Here is a 15,347-nt window from a genome sequence, read left to right on the forward strand (position 1 = left end):
TTTAAGCCTAGTGCTTTGATTTAATTATGGGGACAGAATGAAAATATGGATTTTTGAGAGAAAGAACACTAAAAGTGGCCGATATTGGCCCTGGGATAGCCCCTCTTTAAAGAGGCAAAATGCAGTTTGGAATATGTAGTTTGAGAAGGACTTGCTGCATTGTAAGGACTGTGAAGAAATTTGTGAGGTCTGTGAGAATGACACTGTCTTATTCCTCTATATCATGCCATCACCCAGCAAAACTCCTGGCAGTAAAGATGGGAGGTGGAAACATTTGAGGAACTTCATGAAATGCTTTAGCATCCACATCACAGAAGTGAAGTCAGGCCAACCCAGCAACTACCTGCCACTGTGGCAAATGTACCATCTGAAGTGACTTTCATTTTCTAGGAGGCAAGTGACAAGCCACAATGCTGTAATTTCTTACTCATTTGACCAAACAATCCCAATCGTGTTGTGCTAATTTGGACCAAAGGCATAGAATGGGCATGTCTGCTCCCTATTCCTAACTCACTGAACTGAGCTTAGGAACAATTTGGGAATGGGGACTGTGGCCCATATTGTATCTGTCACAGACAAAAAAAAACACACACACACATAAGTACCCTAGTTTATAAATAATAGGCCCTCTAAGAACCCACATGACACCCTGAGCACTGGATAGTACTTCTGAAAGTTCTGAGACAGCTGAAAATCACACACAGGCAAGCAAGTCCCTGCTTAAAACATATCTAAGGATCTGTGCATGCATTGTTTATTCCAGCAACTTTACGGAATAAATTACACACAACAAATTAGTTTCAGATGGTAGGATATGAATAGCTTTGTGCAGTATAAGGGAAAGTGAACTCCCTCTTTTGACCCAACTACTTCCCATCTCGAGCATCTCAGACTCAGAATCCAGAGGTAATTCATTTTTAAAAATGCAATGGAGATCATAAAGTTAATAAGTGGTGAGGATTAAAGATTTCAAAATGCAATTTATGAGTATTGTTAACTCATTATGCTGTTCTATGATTTCTGGTTGTTGTTATATGCAAAACCATGCGTAAAATTGAACCCCTCCTTCCTCCTTCCCTTCCTTTGCACAACAATCAAAAATAAATCTCTTCCTGGGGCCGGCCCCGTGGTCGAGTGGTTAAGCTCGTGTGCTCCACTTCAGCGGCCTAGGGTTTTGCCAGTTCAGATCCTGGGCGCAGACATGGCACCGCTCATCAGGCCGTCTTGAGGTGGCATCCCACATGCCACAACTAGAAGGACCCACAACTAAAATATACAACTGTGAAACTGGGGGGATTTGGGGAGAAAAAGCCAAAAAAAAAAAAAAGAAGAAGAGTGGCAACAGTTGTTAGCTCAGGTGCCAATCTTTAAAAAATAAATAAATAAATAAATCTCTTCCTGACATTTCCTACCTGTACAGAAACTCCATAAAGGATTCAACTGAATGCACATTTTAAAATCTCTCTGCATACCCCACTGAGACAATCATTTGTATTCCAGAAAGAGATATAGTCTCTTTTTCCCTACCAATCTTTTGTTTGTTTGTTTTTAATTAACACAGTAAAATTGACTTCTTTTGGTATATGATTTTACCACATGTATAGAGCTATGGAACCACCACTGCAATCAGGGTACAGAACAACTCTATCACCCCCAAAATTCTCTGGTGCTACTACTTTATTATCCCCTACCTACCTTTAACCACCAGCAAACCACTGATCTGTTTTCTGTCGCCATGATTTTATCTTTTCAAGAATGTCATATAACTGTCATGTCACTTTCCACTAAGCAAAATGCCTTTGAGATTCATGCAAATTGTTGCTTAATAGTTTGTTCCTTTTCACTCTTGAGTTGTACTCTATTGTATGAATGTATCAGTTTGTTTATTCACTCACCCACGAAGGATACTTGACTTATTTCCAGTTTGGGGCAATTATGAATAGAGCTGCTATAAACATTTGTGTACAAGTTTTGTTGTGAATGTAAGTTTTAATTTCTCTGGTGTAAATACCTAGGGTTGGGTTACTGGGTCACCTGGTACATGTATGTTTAACTTTATAAGAAACTGCCAAACTTTTTCCAGAGTGGCTGTACATAAAGTCTTTTTCATAAGTAAAATAATAAAAATTATTAGAAGTGATACCCTGATAGCTTGTTCACTCATGTTTAGCTGATTCCAATAATGTTATTTACCATAATAAAATATTGTCCCTAAAATAATAAAAAGCATTTGACTTCATTTTTTTTTCTTTTCACTTTTAAAGCTTCAATCAAGTCTTTTAGGTTTTAACATGATTTTTTAAACAAAATTAGATGCTTGACAACTGTAGAAACATAAAGCCTGAGTAATCTACTTATAAATGAGGAAATTTTAATGAGAGGAAGAACCAGGGGAAAGTTTTCATCACAGCTAAGTTGGAGCAATTTAACCCAGTGTCATATGCATCAAGTCCAATTTTCAATTCATAAATAGGCCTCCCCCTCCCTTCCTCCAAAAACTTCCACCCCAGGCTAATTACAGAAGAAAACAGACCATGAGCACCAGCCAGAAAAGATTCACAGTTGCCACTCTTTAGTTGCTACTTTAATGAGAAACACATGTGCAAGATACCACCCAGGAGACAACTGACCAGTGTGCTCTGAAAAAATGAACGTCACCAGAAAATGAGCCACACAACATGGCTTATTCTCTTGGACAGGCTGAACTTAGAAACAAGGTTGATAGCATTTCTGTTCTTATATAAATATGCGCTGGTCCAAAGAAGAGATTCTGAGACAGAACTTAATCTGCAGCAACAAAGTTGAAAGGCAATGACGTGAACTAACCCTCACGACTTATCATCTCATCCACACACCCCGGAATCAGTTACCATCAAATTTGGGAAATTCGTAGCAAAGTTAACATGAGGAGAAATTCTGCAAAGGAATTGGAAGAAAGAGCATGACTGTAATTATTAAGTAATAATGCTAATACTCATTAGCTGCTTCCTACTACAGGTAGCCAGCACTATCCCAATTGCTGTACACACAGCATCGCATTATATCCCTATTTTATAGGGCAGGTATTATCTCCACTATATTTGCTCAGGCTGCCATAAAACAATACATAGACTGGGTGGTTTAAACAACAGAAATTCATTCTGGAGAAGAACAAGATCAAGGTGCCAGCTGATTAGGTTCTTAGTGAGGGCTTTTTCCTGCCTTGCAGACAGCCACCTTCTTGCTATGTCCTTACATGGTGGAGAGAGAAAGAGAGAGACAAGAGGAAGCAAGCTCTCTGTTCTCTTCTTAGAAGGAGTCTAATCCCATCACGAGGCCCCAACCGAAAAGACTCCATCAAAACCTATCTGCCAAAAACCCCATCTCCAAATACCATCGCATTGGGCGTTAGGGCTTCAACGTATGAATTTGGGGGAACACAATTCAGAACATAGCACCTACTTCACAAATAAATGATGTTTTGAGAAGTTACAGAGTTTACAATGGATCACTCAGTCAGCAATCAGCAGAGCTTGAACTTGAATCCAGAACTGTCTGACCCTAGAGAATAATATCTACTATTTATTGATTGCCCACTAAGGGCCAAGTGCGTCTACACAACATCTCTAATCTTCACAGAAAATCTTCCAAGTCAATGTTCTTCCTATTTATAGATATGGAAACTCTGGCCCAACTCTGGAACCATCTGAACCTAATTTATTGCACACAATGTATCCTAGTGGTTCTCAAAGTATGGTCCTCAGACCAGCATAATCACCATCTTTACTTGGCAACTTGTTAGAAATGCAAATTCTTGGGCCAAACAGCAGACCAACTGAATCAGAAACCCTGGGAGTGGAGTCCACAATCTGTGTTTTAACATGCCTTCTAAGTGATTCTGATCCATGTGAAAATTTGATAACCATTGGTTCCACAAATTTATTGGAATAATTAATACATTAAAAAATCAATAATAAGTGGTATATCCAAGATTCAAATACAGATCTGTCGGTGCCAAAGCTTGTGGCCTTTTGCTTTACTATACTGCCTCATCCCAACTTTACCAAGGGAAGGTCTTGGGGATGGGATGTTTTAAATGAACTGTAATTGTAGAACATGATTCTGAATTCTGCTTTGCCACTATAATGTTGATCAGTTCTCCTACCTACAATAGCGTAATACAGGGAAATGTATGAAGGACAGTCTCTGAGAATTGACAATGGTGCTTTCCAGTGATCCAAAAAACACCTCGTTGGGGGCTAGCCCAGTGGTGCTGTGGTTAAGTTCGCATGTTCTGCTTCAGCGGCCCAGGGTTCGCCAGTTTGGATCCCAGGTGCAGACCTATGCACCACTTGTCAAGCCATGCTGTGGCAAGTGTGCCACATATAAAGTAGAGGAAGATGGGCACAGATGTTAGCTTAGGGCCAGTCTTCCTCAAAAAAAACCACCACCTAGGGGCTGGCCCCATGGCCGAGTGGTTAAGTTCGCGTGCTCCGCTGCAGGCGGCCCAGTGTTTCGTTGGTTCGAATCCTGGGCGTGGACATGGCACTGCTCGTCAAACCACGCTGAGGCAGCGTCCCACATACCACAGCTAGAAGGACCCACAACGAAGAATATACAACCATGTACGGGGGGCTTTGGGGAGAAAAAGGAAAAAAAAATAAAATCTTTAAAAAAAAAAAAAAAAACCACCACCTTGTGGTATGAACTAGAAAACCAAGCTTTGTGAAATGTTTATTTGGGCCCCACAATTTTTTATCCCATTTAGTGAAAATGAGAAATAACCTAGCATATGGAAACAGTAAGTATGGAACAAAGTTACTTCTTAAAAAAAGTGAATTTCACCCCCTTTGATTTATATTTGAAAATCATGTTTAATTCATGTAATCAATCACTGCATTATCTATAGATAGTTGCTGTATAGTTACACCATTTTTTCCCCTCCAAGGAACAAGACAATATTACATCCCATTTTGGAAGTCTAGATAATTTACAGAAAGGGATAGAAGTCTGTCTATAATGGAAATGGATAATTTTCAGAGAGTGGTGAATGAAGGTGCTTGATCTCACACCAAGAGCCTTTTAAAATTAGTTAGAAAGTCAAAGCACATTTAAATAGGTTATTTCCAATGCAACTATGATCACTTGATCTCATGATCAATATCACCTCTAAAACAATTTATTAATATTAACGTTATTAATGAACATGTGCTAGACCCTGTGCTCAGCCTTTTACATGTGGTAAAACTCATTTAATCATCACAAACATGTGAGGTGGGTTCTAGGATTATTCCCATTTCACAGATGAGGAAATTGACCCAGAGAGGTTAAGAAACTTGCCAGAGCTCCTTCAGGCATGACTCTAGATTAAGCCTATTAAAAAGTACTTGAGGGGCTGGCCTGGTGGCGCAGCGGTTAAGTGCGCACGTTCTGCTTCAGCGGCCTGGGGATTGCCAGTTTGGATCCCAGGTGTGGACATGGCGCTGCTTGACAAGCTATGCTGTAGTAGGCATCCTACATATAAAATAGAGGGAGGTGGGCATGGATGTTAGCTCAGAGCCAGCCTTCCGCAGCAAAAAAAATAAAAAAGGAGGATTGGTGGCAGATGTTAGCTCAGGGCTAATCTTCCTCAAAAAAAAAAAAAACAGCACTTGCTGAACATTCATTCAGACATGAACCCTTGGCTCTGGATGGACTCAGTGTTGCTCTGCACCTGGATTAGTTCCAAAGGTCCATCTGTGAGGCTGCCTGACCCCCAGGGTGGTTCAGCACAGCCTTCATTGCTTTGGCACTCCATCTGGGTAGAATGAAGAAGAACAGAAAAGTGATGATGTGGTGGACCCAACAGTACCCTCATTCGCATGGGAGACAGAGATCAAAGTGATATAAAGAGACAGAGTGGGAACTGTAGTTCTATTTGCCTGTTTGTTTTCCACTTGGTTTTGAAAACAGGGCTATTAATCATTTAGTTTGTGGTTTTGGTAATTTCACTGACTCCTAATACATTTGAGTCAATGAGGCAACGATTAGCAAGATCTGTGAACATTCAAACTTATATGAAAGACGAATTTTTCTGCTTCAGAATTGTAGATGGATGTGACTTAAGCCCTAATTGGGAGAGACTTTATGTAATTTATAATAGCAGATATTCTTTTAAGTAAACTTCTCCTGCTTTTTAATTCCATCTACCAAAAACAAAAGCTGTTTTCAGCAGAGCATGTTGAGGTGAAAAGGGCTTTCCAAAGAAACTGTTGTGTGTGAATTTTGATTCTGTCCTAATTTGGGAAGTTCATCTGAGCCTGAGATCATTTTGTGCAGCTGACAGGAAGTTTGCTCAATGCCTTTTGCCTTTCACATCCACCCCCTCCAGCTCTCTTTATCTCTACAGACAGATTTCCCACTTTCATTCTTTTCTCCCTTCCTTCTTCCTTCACTTCACACGTGCCTCCACTCCTCCCAGCCACTCTGACTGTATTCGTTGACACCATAAGGAACACTGTTAGCAAAGTAGGAAAGGGTTTTGTAACATTTTGAGAGCTTTTCTTGCAGTAATTAAGGGCTTATACCTGGCCTGGCTAGACTTGTCATCGCATGTCATGTCCAGACTCTCTAACACTGTGTAGACTGAGAATCTTAATTGAGTCTCTCTTTCATCATTCCTTTGTAAGCATTTGAGCTCACTGAATACACTGAGAGCTTCAGAGAGAGCAAAGTTCCAGTGTCTGCTCTCAAGGAGCTCATACCCACCTGGGGCAGGGGCAGGGGTGGGGCGGGGGGAGCACTAGGTGTATTGGTAACAAAGCTCTCCATAGTTAATCTGGACCCAAGTTGATTCATTTAGAAGGTGATTTTCTTTAAATTCCTTTATGAAAAACGTCCTGTTGGGCATCAGACTCACAACAAATCTCCCTGGGTTAAAGGTGATAAGTTATTGGTTAAATGATGGGTTTTGGAATCAGATCTACTTAAGTCCAAATCCCAACTCTGCCTTCGACAAGTTACTGAACCTCACGGAGTCTCAGTTCTCTCTACTGTAAAATGGAAATGAAACCTGCCTCAAGAGTCTGCATGAGGATTAAATGAGAAAATGTTATTCAAAGCACCTGGCATAATTCCTGGTACACAGGAGGTGCTCAATAAAGATTTGTTTCCCCTTGTTTTCCTCCTCTCTTCCCAGGCATCACAGGAAGAGGGGTGTGACCTCTTAGTGAGAGGACACAAAAGAGGCTCTAATAATATTAAGCACCTCAGTGTCACCTAATCCATCCCAGGCCCTATTGGAAGCACTTAACTCACTTGATTCTCCCCCAAACCCTATGAGATAAGTGCTATTATTATCATCTCCGTTTCATAGATGAAGAAACTAAGGCACAGAGATGCCAAGTAACCTGCCAAGGTCTCACAGCTAGTATGTGGTGGGACTGTGATTTGTACCCAGGTTATCTAGCTCTTAACCATCATGCTATTAGGAGGCAGATCATGAGAAAGGCACTACCTACAGCTGGAGTCTGAGTATACAAACTGGCAGTCCTCAGATAATGGACTCTGATTTGCATGGTATATTAAAAATCAGAAGAGTTCCCATTAAAACCTATATTTCTGACTTCTCTGAAAAAAAGTTGGAAGATATGGCAATACGCAGCACACATCCTCATGGAAACAAGCCCCTGACTAGTGACTATTCTCTGGACTGAGCATATGCTCTCTAGATCACCACAGTTGCCAATGTTCACAGTTGTATTAGGCAGGCCCTGCTTTACTTCTTATCTGTGCATGCGTTTGAGCTTGTGATCCAGAAGTAGGCAATGCTCTAAACGTAGTTTTTTCCATAAAGACACAAGAACTATGTTCAATAAAGTACGCCCAATTATTGAAATGTTTGAATGACATGAAAGAACAAATGAATGTAGGAAAGAGGTCTGAGTACAAAAGCAATCAACAACCAGGTTCAAATCATAACCACTTGCTTAAGCTTGGATAAGCCTTTGAGCCAAATGTGCAGGAACTGTAAACCTCTGCTGTTATTCTCCACATCCCCACACCTAAACAAAAAGTCAAAAATGCAGGTTTCCTTATAGGTCATGGGACTGAGACCCATTTACTGTCAATGTTAAAAATATCCTTCTTTGTTCAGCATAGCTAGAAAAGGCAGTTTAAATTTTCATGTACTGCTTAACCTGAACAACATCATCTAAACACTTTTCTTCTTCTAGCTCTTTAGGCCTTGCTTATTGGCATAATCTTGGACGGCAGACAAAAATTCAGCAAAACTCTCCTAGAAACCTGGAAAACGTAGGGAGGGAAAGGCATGGAACCTTCTCTGGACAAGCCTCTGAGATAAGAAGAATCAACTTGATTTACAAGTAAAGAAACTGAGGCTAAAAAGTTACCCAAGACCACACAGCCAGCTGACCCAGCATATTCTGAACTCAGTCTGTGTTCTTTCCAAGACTTCACACTACCTTCCTCAGAGCCTATCTATGTGAAAATCATGTTTAAAGAAGGAATCTGTAGTATCACCATTTGTACCAAAATGATATCACACATCCTGTATTTAAAAGTCTTCCTGACAAATATATCTTTGGTCAAGAGAGAGCTCTAATATTACTTATCAATGATCCTGCCTTTGTAACATGTGAATTATTTTTTGTTTTAGCTTCTCAGTTTTATTAAACTGAAATCAGGAAAAATCTCATCTTTTTACCAATTTATGATCATTTTTTAAATTATGAACCTGCAGTAATGCTTATTGTATTTACAAATTCTCTAAGTGAAAATTTTAAAACCATTTTCCTCCTCTAATCTCTCCCATTCTGCCTTCTTAGAAGTACACAAAGCATTTCAACCACTCCCAAATTCCCTCTTGTAATACCCTTAATGATTCTGAAATATTTTGTTATTCCCCAAACACCGCCCTAAAGACAAATCATTGGACTCCAGGCTCTTTACACTGCCAAGTTGAATAGAGTTCAAATGTTCTATCTAACCAAACTCTAACTTACAACAAAGACACATATAGTAGATGACGTGTAAGATATTCCGAAAATACCAAGGCAACAGGAAAAAAAAGTCTGTGTCATCAAGATGTCCTCCCAGAACTTCTTGTAATCTGGAATAATCATTTGTATCAAGATCCTATAAACTGATCATAGCACACATGTGTATATCCATATAACTAGTAACACAAATTGACTTTCATTTTAGTAATGTGTAGCTTAAGATTTCACATATCCAAAACAATTAATATTATAAAATTTATGACTGTTTCTCTACTTTGGATATCAAAGCATGCACAAGGACTTGAGAAGAAAGCAAAACAAGAAAAATAATCTTAGCCTGATGAAATAAAAATTTTAAATAAAATTATAAATGATTGAAAGTATAACCTCGCTTTCCGAATTAACCATTCCAAAGCATGGTATGAAACAGAACACAGAAAAGACATTTTCCAAAAAGATGTGGGACCTACTAGGATTTCCCTTTATGTTAAAAAATGATTCATGGAAGAAGAGTTTTCAGAATGACCAAAGCATAGCCAGGCACTTCTTCCACCAGAATATCCACCAAAAGGCACACTTCCCCTGACCTGGAAGTTTTATTTCAGACCCAGTTCTTGCCCAACCTGATCCCACCTAGAAGATCTCTGGAGACATTTAAAGTTTATGGTAAGTTCCCTTATTATTTTCAGAACCATATGAACATAAAAGCAAACTGTGTAAAGCCACATAAAGTGATTGAATTTAAATTTCTCCAAACTATAAGCACTTGAAAACCAAGATTCTCCTTTTCCCCATCACTGTTGTACTGCTTGCACCTAGAATAATGCACAGCACATAGCGATACTTAATAAATTCAGTACTTGTATGAATACTGACAAATTCTCACAAGACCAATGGGGCAGTTGTACAAACCTCCCTGCAGCCCTGCTATTTTCAAAGGTTTCATCATACACTTCCCCTAATGGCTCTTCAGTTCACTAATCATAAAGCCACATAGCCAGGAAGGAAAGAAATCCCAGAGACTGAAAAGCAGTTTGCCCTGTCCATCAACTCACATATTTATAGAGTTTTAAGTTAAAAGGGATGTTGGAAGTTGCCTTTGAACTCTCTCCTTTTCATATGAGGAAACTGAGGTCTAAGCTCTGGGGTTAAGTGACTTGGCCTGGATTATCTCGCTGAGAGCTGCCAAAGCTCTTCCTGTTATTTCCTACATCTACCTCTGCAGTTAATTCCCACCATTTCCCCCAAAAAAGTATTTGTAGACATGAGGATTTCCTCTTTAAAATCCTCCCAGAAATCTTCCCTGGGGCATGGTAGAAGGGGCCACAATGTTAATATAATCTACCAATAGCCGGGGAGGGGGTTGCTCAACTGAAAGGTATGTGTTGACTGACCTGCAGGGTTTCACTTTTTGGGGTAAGGTCTTTTGAGTCCATCTGAAAACTTGAAATGTTTTATTACTCTTACATTATTTTGTGAATAACTCCAAGGGGAAAAAAATACCATTGTTTCCTGCAAGTATTGAGACAGAGGCAAAAACCTCCCATTTGGCCACAAGAGGGCAGCTACAACATTTCCTCCTTGATCATTGCAGTTCCAAACCATGACAAATGGCATTTTAGGGCGCAGCCTGCCATAGAATCACAGAGAGCACCTTTCAAGTGAATTCTCAATATGTCACAAAACATTCTCTCACGGTGTTTCTTGGGACTTTTCTTGTTTTATTTTTAAACAAATTATTTTCCAACTTCTTTCTAGATCTAGAGAGCCCTCTTTTAGAACTCTATGCCAAGATTACCATCTACAAAGATCTTTGGAGACCAATAAATCGTTAGGCTAATTTGGAAACCCACAGAAAATGTTTTATTTTAATTATGTTTGACCCCAGATAAAAATAAAAAACAGTAATGATCATCTCATTCTGCCACACTTAATAAAGTTTGTTCTAAGCGCCTTACAGGATTTGCCAAATATTTGCCTCGTCTCATAGCCTTCATTCGTCATTTCCATTTTCGTGATATCCTGAAATCTTTCAAGTCAAAATTTACTGTGGAATTTTATCACTGAGCTAAACAGTGGGAGGTCTGCAAACAAAAAGCAGAGATTAGTGAGAGCTAAATTCCATATCCTTATAGTTCTACAAAAACACAAAATCAAATTTATTTCATTTTTTAGGTGACTAGAGTAGGGAGTTAAATTGAAAAGTAAATGCTAAGTTTTGCATGTGTGTGTGTACTCACTAATAATTATTGATAGCTAGTTTGGATGTTTACTAATTTTTTAATAGTTTTTGAAGATGTACATAGAGGTGTATTTCCTTCAAGTTTTCCATGGGGGCCTTCCCTAACCATCTATTTAAAGTTGCAACCCCTTGCTTCCCCCACATATCCTGTCCCCATTCCCTACTGCATTTTTCTCTATAGTATTTATCAACATCTGACATACTTTATATTTTGTTTGGTTTCTATTAGTCTCCTCCACAAACACCCCCTCCTCAACTAGAACAAAAGCCTATGACAAAGGGAATATTGTCTCCTTTTTGCCATGATCTCAAAGCTTAGAATAGTGCTTGGCACATGGTAGGAACTCAATTCAGCAACATGGTGAAATCACAAAAATTGAAACATTTTTACTAGAAACTGATATTTCTAAATCTCTGGTATTGCTAATCTGCTTTAGGACATTTAAGGAGGCAGCCTTAAAATAGATAATAACCCACTTAATCAGAACTGAATCTATTTCTTAAAGCAAGTAACTTAAACAATAACTTGAGTTTGTCATTATTGCCGAGAGTATCCTCGTGAATGCTCAGACTCAGCTGGGTCCTGTTTTCCAGAAGTCAATCAAACTTGGGCTGAATTCTCAGCGAACATGGTCCTCCAAGAGCTGTCACAGCATCACATTAGCAAAGCAGGGGCATAAGGGAAAGAGTAGTGACTTAGCAATAGATCGTAGTTCTAGTACTGCCTGTGCCACTAGCTAACAAGGGGTGAGGAGATCTATTTAAATTGCCTGTGCCTTAATGTACTTATCCAAAAAATGGGTATAATACCATCCTGGCCTATATCACAGAATTCTGGTATCTCATGAAATAGTGAAATGTGAAAGTGTTTTGGTAAGTATGGAGTATTTTTCGAGTGCAAGACATTACTAAAATTAGTGTTCTTGTTCTCCGCTATGTAGTGCCACCATTTGGTATGGCCAATCAACTATATTTAACAGTTTAATGGACAGCAGTAGGCTAGATGCAGTTCTATCAGTTAAGAGATATTTGTCAGGCCCTTCTTGGTGCCCAGCCCCCAGACCTCTTCTCATCACAGCTGGGTTTATTTGACCCTGAAAGCTCTGCCCTGTCTCTAGGATAAATCCTGATTGGAAACAGAAGGCATTTAAGAGAGTTGTAGCCCTATAACAAGGAATTCACATCATGTCACAGTAGTAACCATGTGCCCCAATGCTGGTAACTAAGCATCTTTTTTCTTTTCCTACTGATAATCAGATCAAGAATTCAGCTCCTGGGGGCCTGACTGGTGGCACAGCGATTCAGTGTGCACATTCCCTTTGGCAGCCTGGGGTTCGCCAGTTCGGATCCCGGGTATGGACATGGCACTGGTTGGCAGGCCATGCTGTGGTAGGCATCCCACATATAAAGTAGAGGAAGATGGGCACAGATGTTAGCTAAGGGCCAGTTTTCCTCAGCAAAAAGAGGAGGATTGGAAGCAGTTAGCTCAGGGCTAATCTTCCTCAGAAAAAAAAAGCATTCAGCTCCTCTTGGAAGTATTTTCACAGTAGGTATTTGCCTTAGTCCATTCAGCTGCTATAACAAACTACTTTAGACTTGGTGGCTTATTTACAACAGAAATTCATTTCTTATGGTTCTGCAGGCTGAGAAGTCCAGGATCAAAGAACCGGCAGATTTAGCATCTGATGAGAACCCGCTTCCTAGTTCATAGATGGCTGTCTTTTTGCTGTGTCCTCTCATGGGGTCTCTTTTATGACATTAATCTCATTCATGAGGGCTCCACTCTCATGACCTATGCACCTTCCAAAGGCTCCACCTTCAAATATCACCACCCTGGGAATTAGGTTTCAACATGTTAATTTGGCGGGACGCAAGTATTCAGTCTATAGCAATATTCAATAAATATTTGCCAAACAAATGAATGATAAATGGCTTTATGCCAGTCTCCCCATAGGTTTGGAACTCTACTAGGCCCTTGCCAGTATTTCCTTCACATACACACCTCTTACCTGCTGACAGAATCCCTAATGCTGTCTGACCAATCAGCAAATTACACTTCTGAGAATCACTTCTTCCTCAATTCCTACCACTATCCTCAACCACCTTTGGGACTTCTCACTTAGTCCATTAGACTCTGTAAAGCCACTGCTGCCTGATCTGTTCTTGGTTGCCACACCCAGGGGATACCATGTTCTAATTGCCATTCTGTACTCCATCAGGACAGCTACAACAGGTCGGTATTCTCAGGGCCTGCCTCACTTTGTTCCTGTTCCAACTCATGGTTTGTCTCAGACCCCACGACCCTCATTATGGTTAACTAAAAGGAAGCTGTGTAGTCACGCCTATCATGGGCAGGGCCCTGAGAACATACCAAACAGTGCAAGTGATCCCGAACTTCAAAAAATGTTATGTTCCAAAAGTTTGTTTGTAAATAGGTTCTCTAGCCCCGGGGAATGCATTTCCCAAGCCATCACAACAACTCATCTATTTTAATAGTCATTCCTTCAAAAATATTCATTGAATATTTCCCCATGTGCACTAGTCACTGTTCCTGGCAAAAGAGAGACAAAGAGAAATGAGACTCAGTCCCTTCCCCGCAGAAAGTCACAGAACAACAAAAGAGACAGTAGTAGAAGCAAATATTATATATACAATGTTGCATGTGTGAAAATAGAGGACTGTCCACAGTTCAGCAAGACCAAGAAAGAAGAGGTGATCCCTCTGCCTAGGCCAATCAGGAAGGTTCCACAAAGAGACATTCCTGCTGAGGCCTGAAGAATGAGGAAGTGCACCAGACAGATGAAGGGAGAAGGGTGTTCCTGGTATGTGATTGTCAGGCTGCCAGACCAACACCCAAGCATCAATTTAACCCCTAATGTAGCTCTGCCAATGCTGCAGCACTGTCAGAGACAGACAGAGAACAGGTTTCCATAGGCTGGCCTGGGAAAACTTGTTTCTGCTGGGAAATTAGTTCTAAAACCTTCAATAAAACAGAATTGGCCCTGGGCTCATGCCAACACACACATACATGCACACACCCCACTACCACCACTCATCATCTGGGGCAAAAAAGAAAAGTGACTCAGTGACAGCAGCAGCAATTCTTGTGCCTTTGCTTTCTTGAAAAATACTAGCTGATCCTGTGAATGCAAGGTCATGAGTAAGGCTTGGTAGAGACTGCAAATGCCAGACAGGTCCACACCCCGAGGAGCTTAATAACTAGCTGTATAGGCAAGACTCACGCATATAAAGTAACTAAGAGCTTAAGGCAGTAGCTGCCAAAGGAATGACGCATGCTATAAGCACTATACTCCTAGTCATCACTGCTTTCTTCAGAGAATAATTCAGTTTAGTTCAACAAGTGTTTTATATTAATGCCCACTGCAGGTCTGTTGATGATGTAAGGCTGCACTCTGAATTTCACAGGGCAGCATCCACCAAGTTCTGTAAATGCAAATAAGTTTTCCTCCCAAAAGTATTAGGTTAAGTCAACTCTGGAAAGACTGTGGGGGGCCTAATTAATCGGAATTCTGTTTTACTCAATACGGTAAATACATCAACACTGAATAGGTATGAGAAAGAATTTCCCACCAGTTGGAGCTGTCAGAATTAGAATGAACCGCCTTGGGAGGTAATAAGTTTCCCGTCAGCCTAGATAATTACTTGGCAGTGATTTTGTAGGGGTGACTCAAGCATTCAATGACCAGTAGGCTCCCTTCCAATCCTGCGATTGTGTGAACTTCTGCAGCTCCCACGTGATAGCACAATAGACAAATCTGGGAACCCACACTGCAGAACTGTCACAATGTTGAAGATTAGCCATGAGTTAGGCTCATTTAGGGTACAAGAGCCCAGTCTGAATAGTGGTGAGGAAACAGAGAGAATGGGAATGTATAACTTCTACCAAGAGACTGACCATATTCCTGGGGTTAGAGTGTCTGGGAGAGCCTCAGACTGCCAAAAGTCATTAGTACTCAAAGTGGATCATGGATATTACATAAGGAGCATCCCATGACAAAGACTAAAGAACTAAATATGTAGCCCCTTGAAGAAGATATATGTAGGGTTCTAGAGTATTTTGAAAGGCTCATCAGATGTGAGCTCTCCTGGTCCCCGTAGTGAGAGGC

General features: G+C 40.3%; 1 long non-coding RNA gene across 4 annotated transcripts in view; it reads right to left on the reverse strand.

The window, feature by feature from the left end:
• Nucleotides 1–15,347, reverse strand: part of LOC103546256 (uncharacterized) — a 389,543-nt gene that overhangs the window by 107,017 nt on the left and 267,179 nt on the right. The window lies entirely within an intron of this gene.

This window comes from Equus przewalskii, chromosome 14 (assembly GCF_037783145.1).
Source record: "Equus przewalskii isolate Varuska chromosome 14, EquPr2, whole genome shotgun sequence".
NCBI classification, from domain to species: Eukaryota; Metazoa; Chordata; class Mammalia; order Perissodactyla; family Equidae; genus Equus; species Equus przewalskii.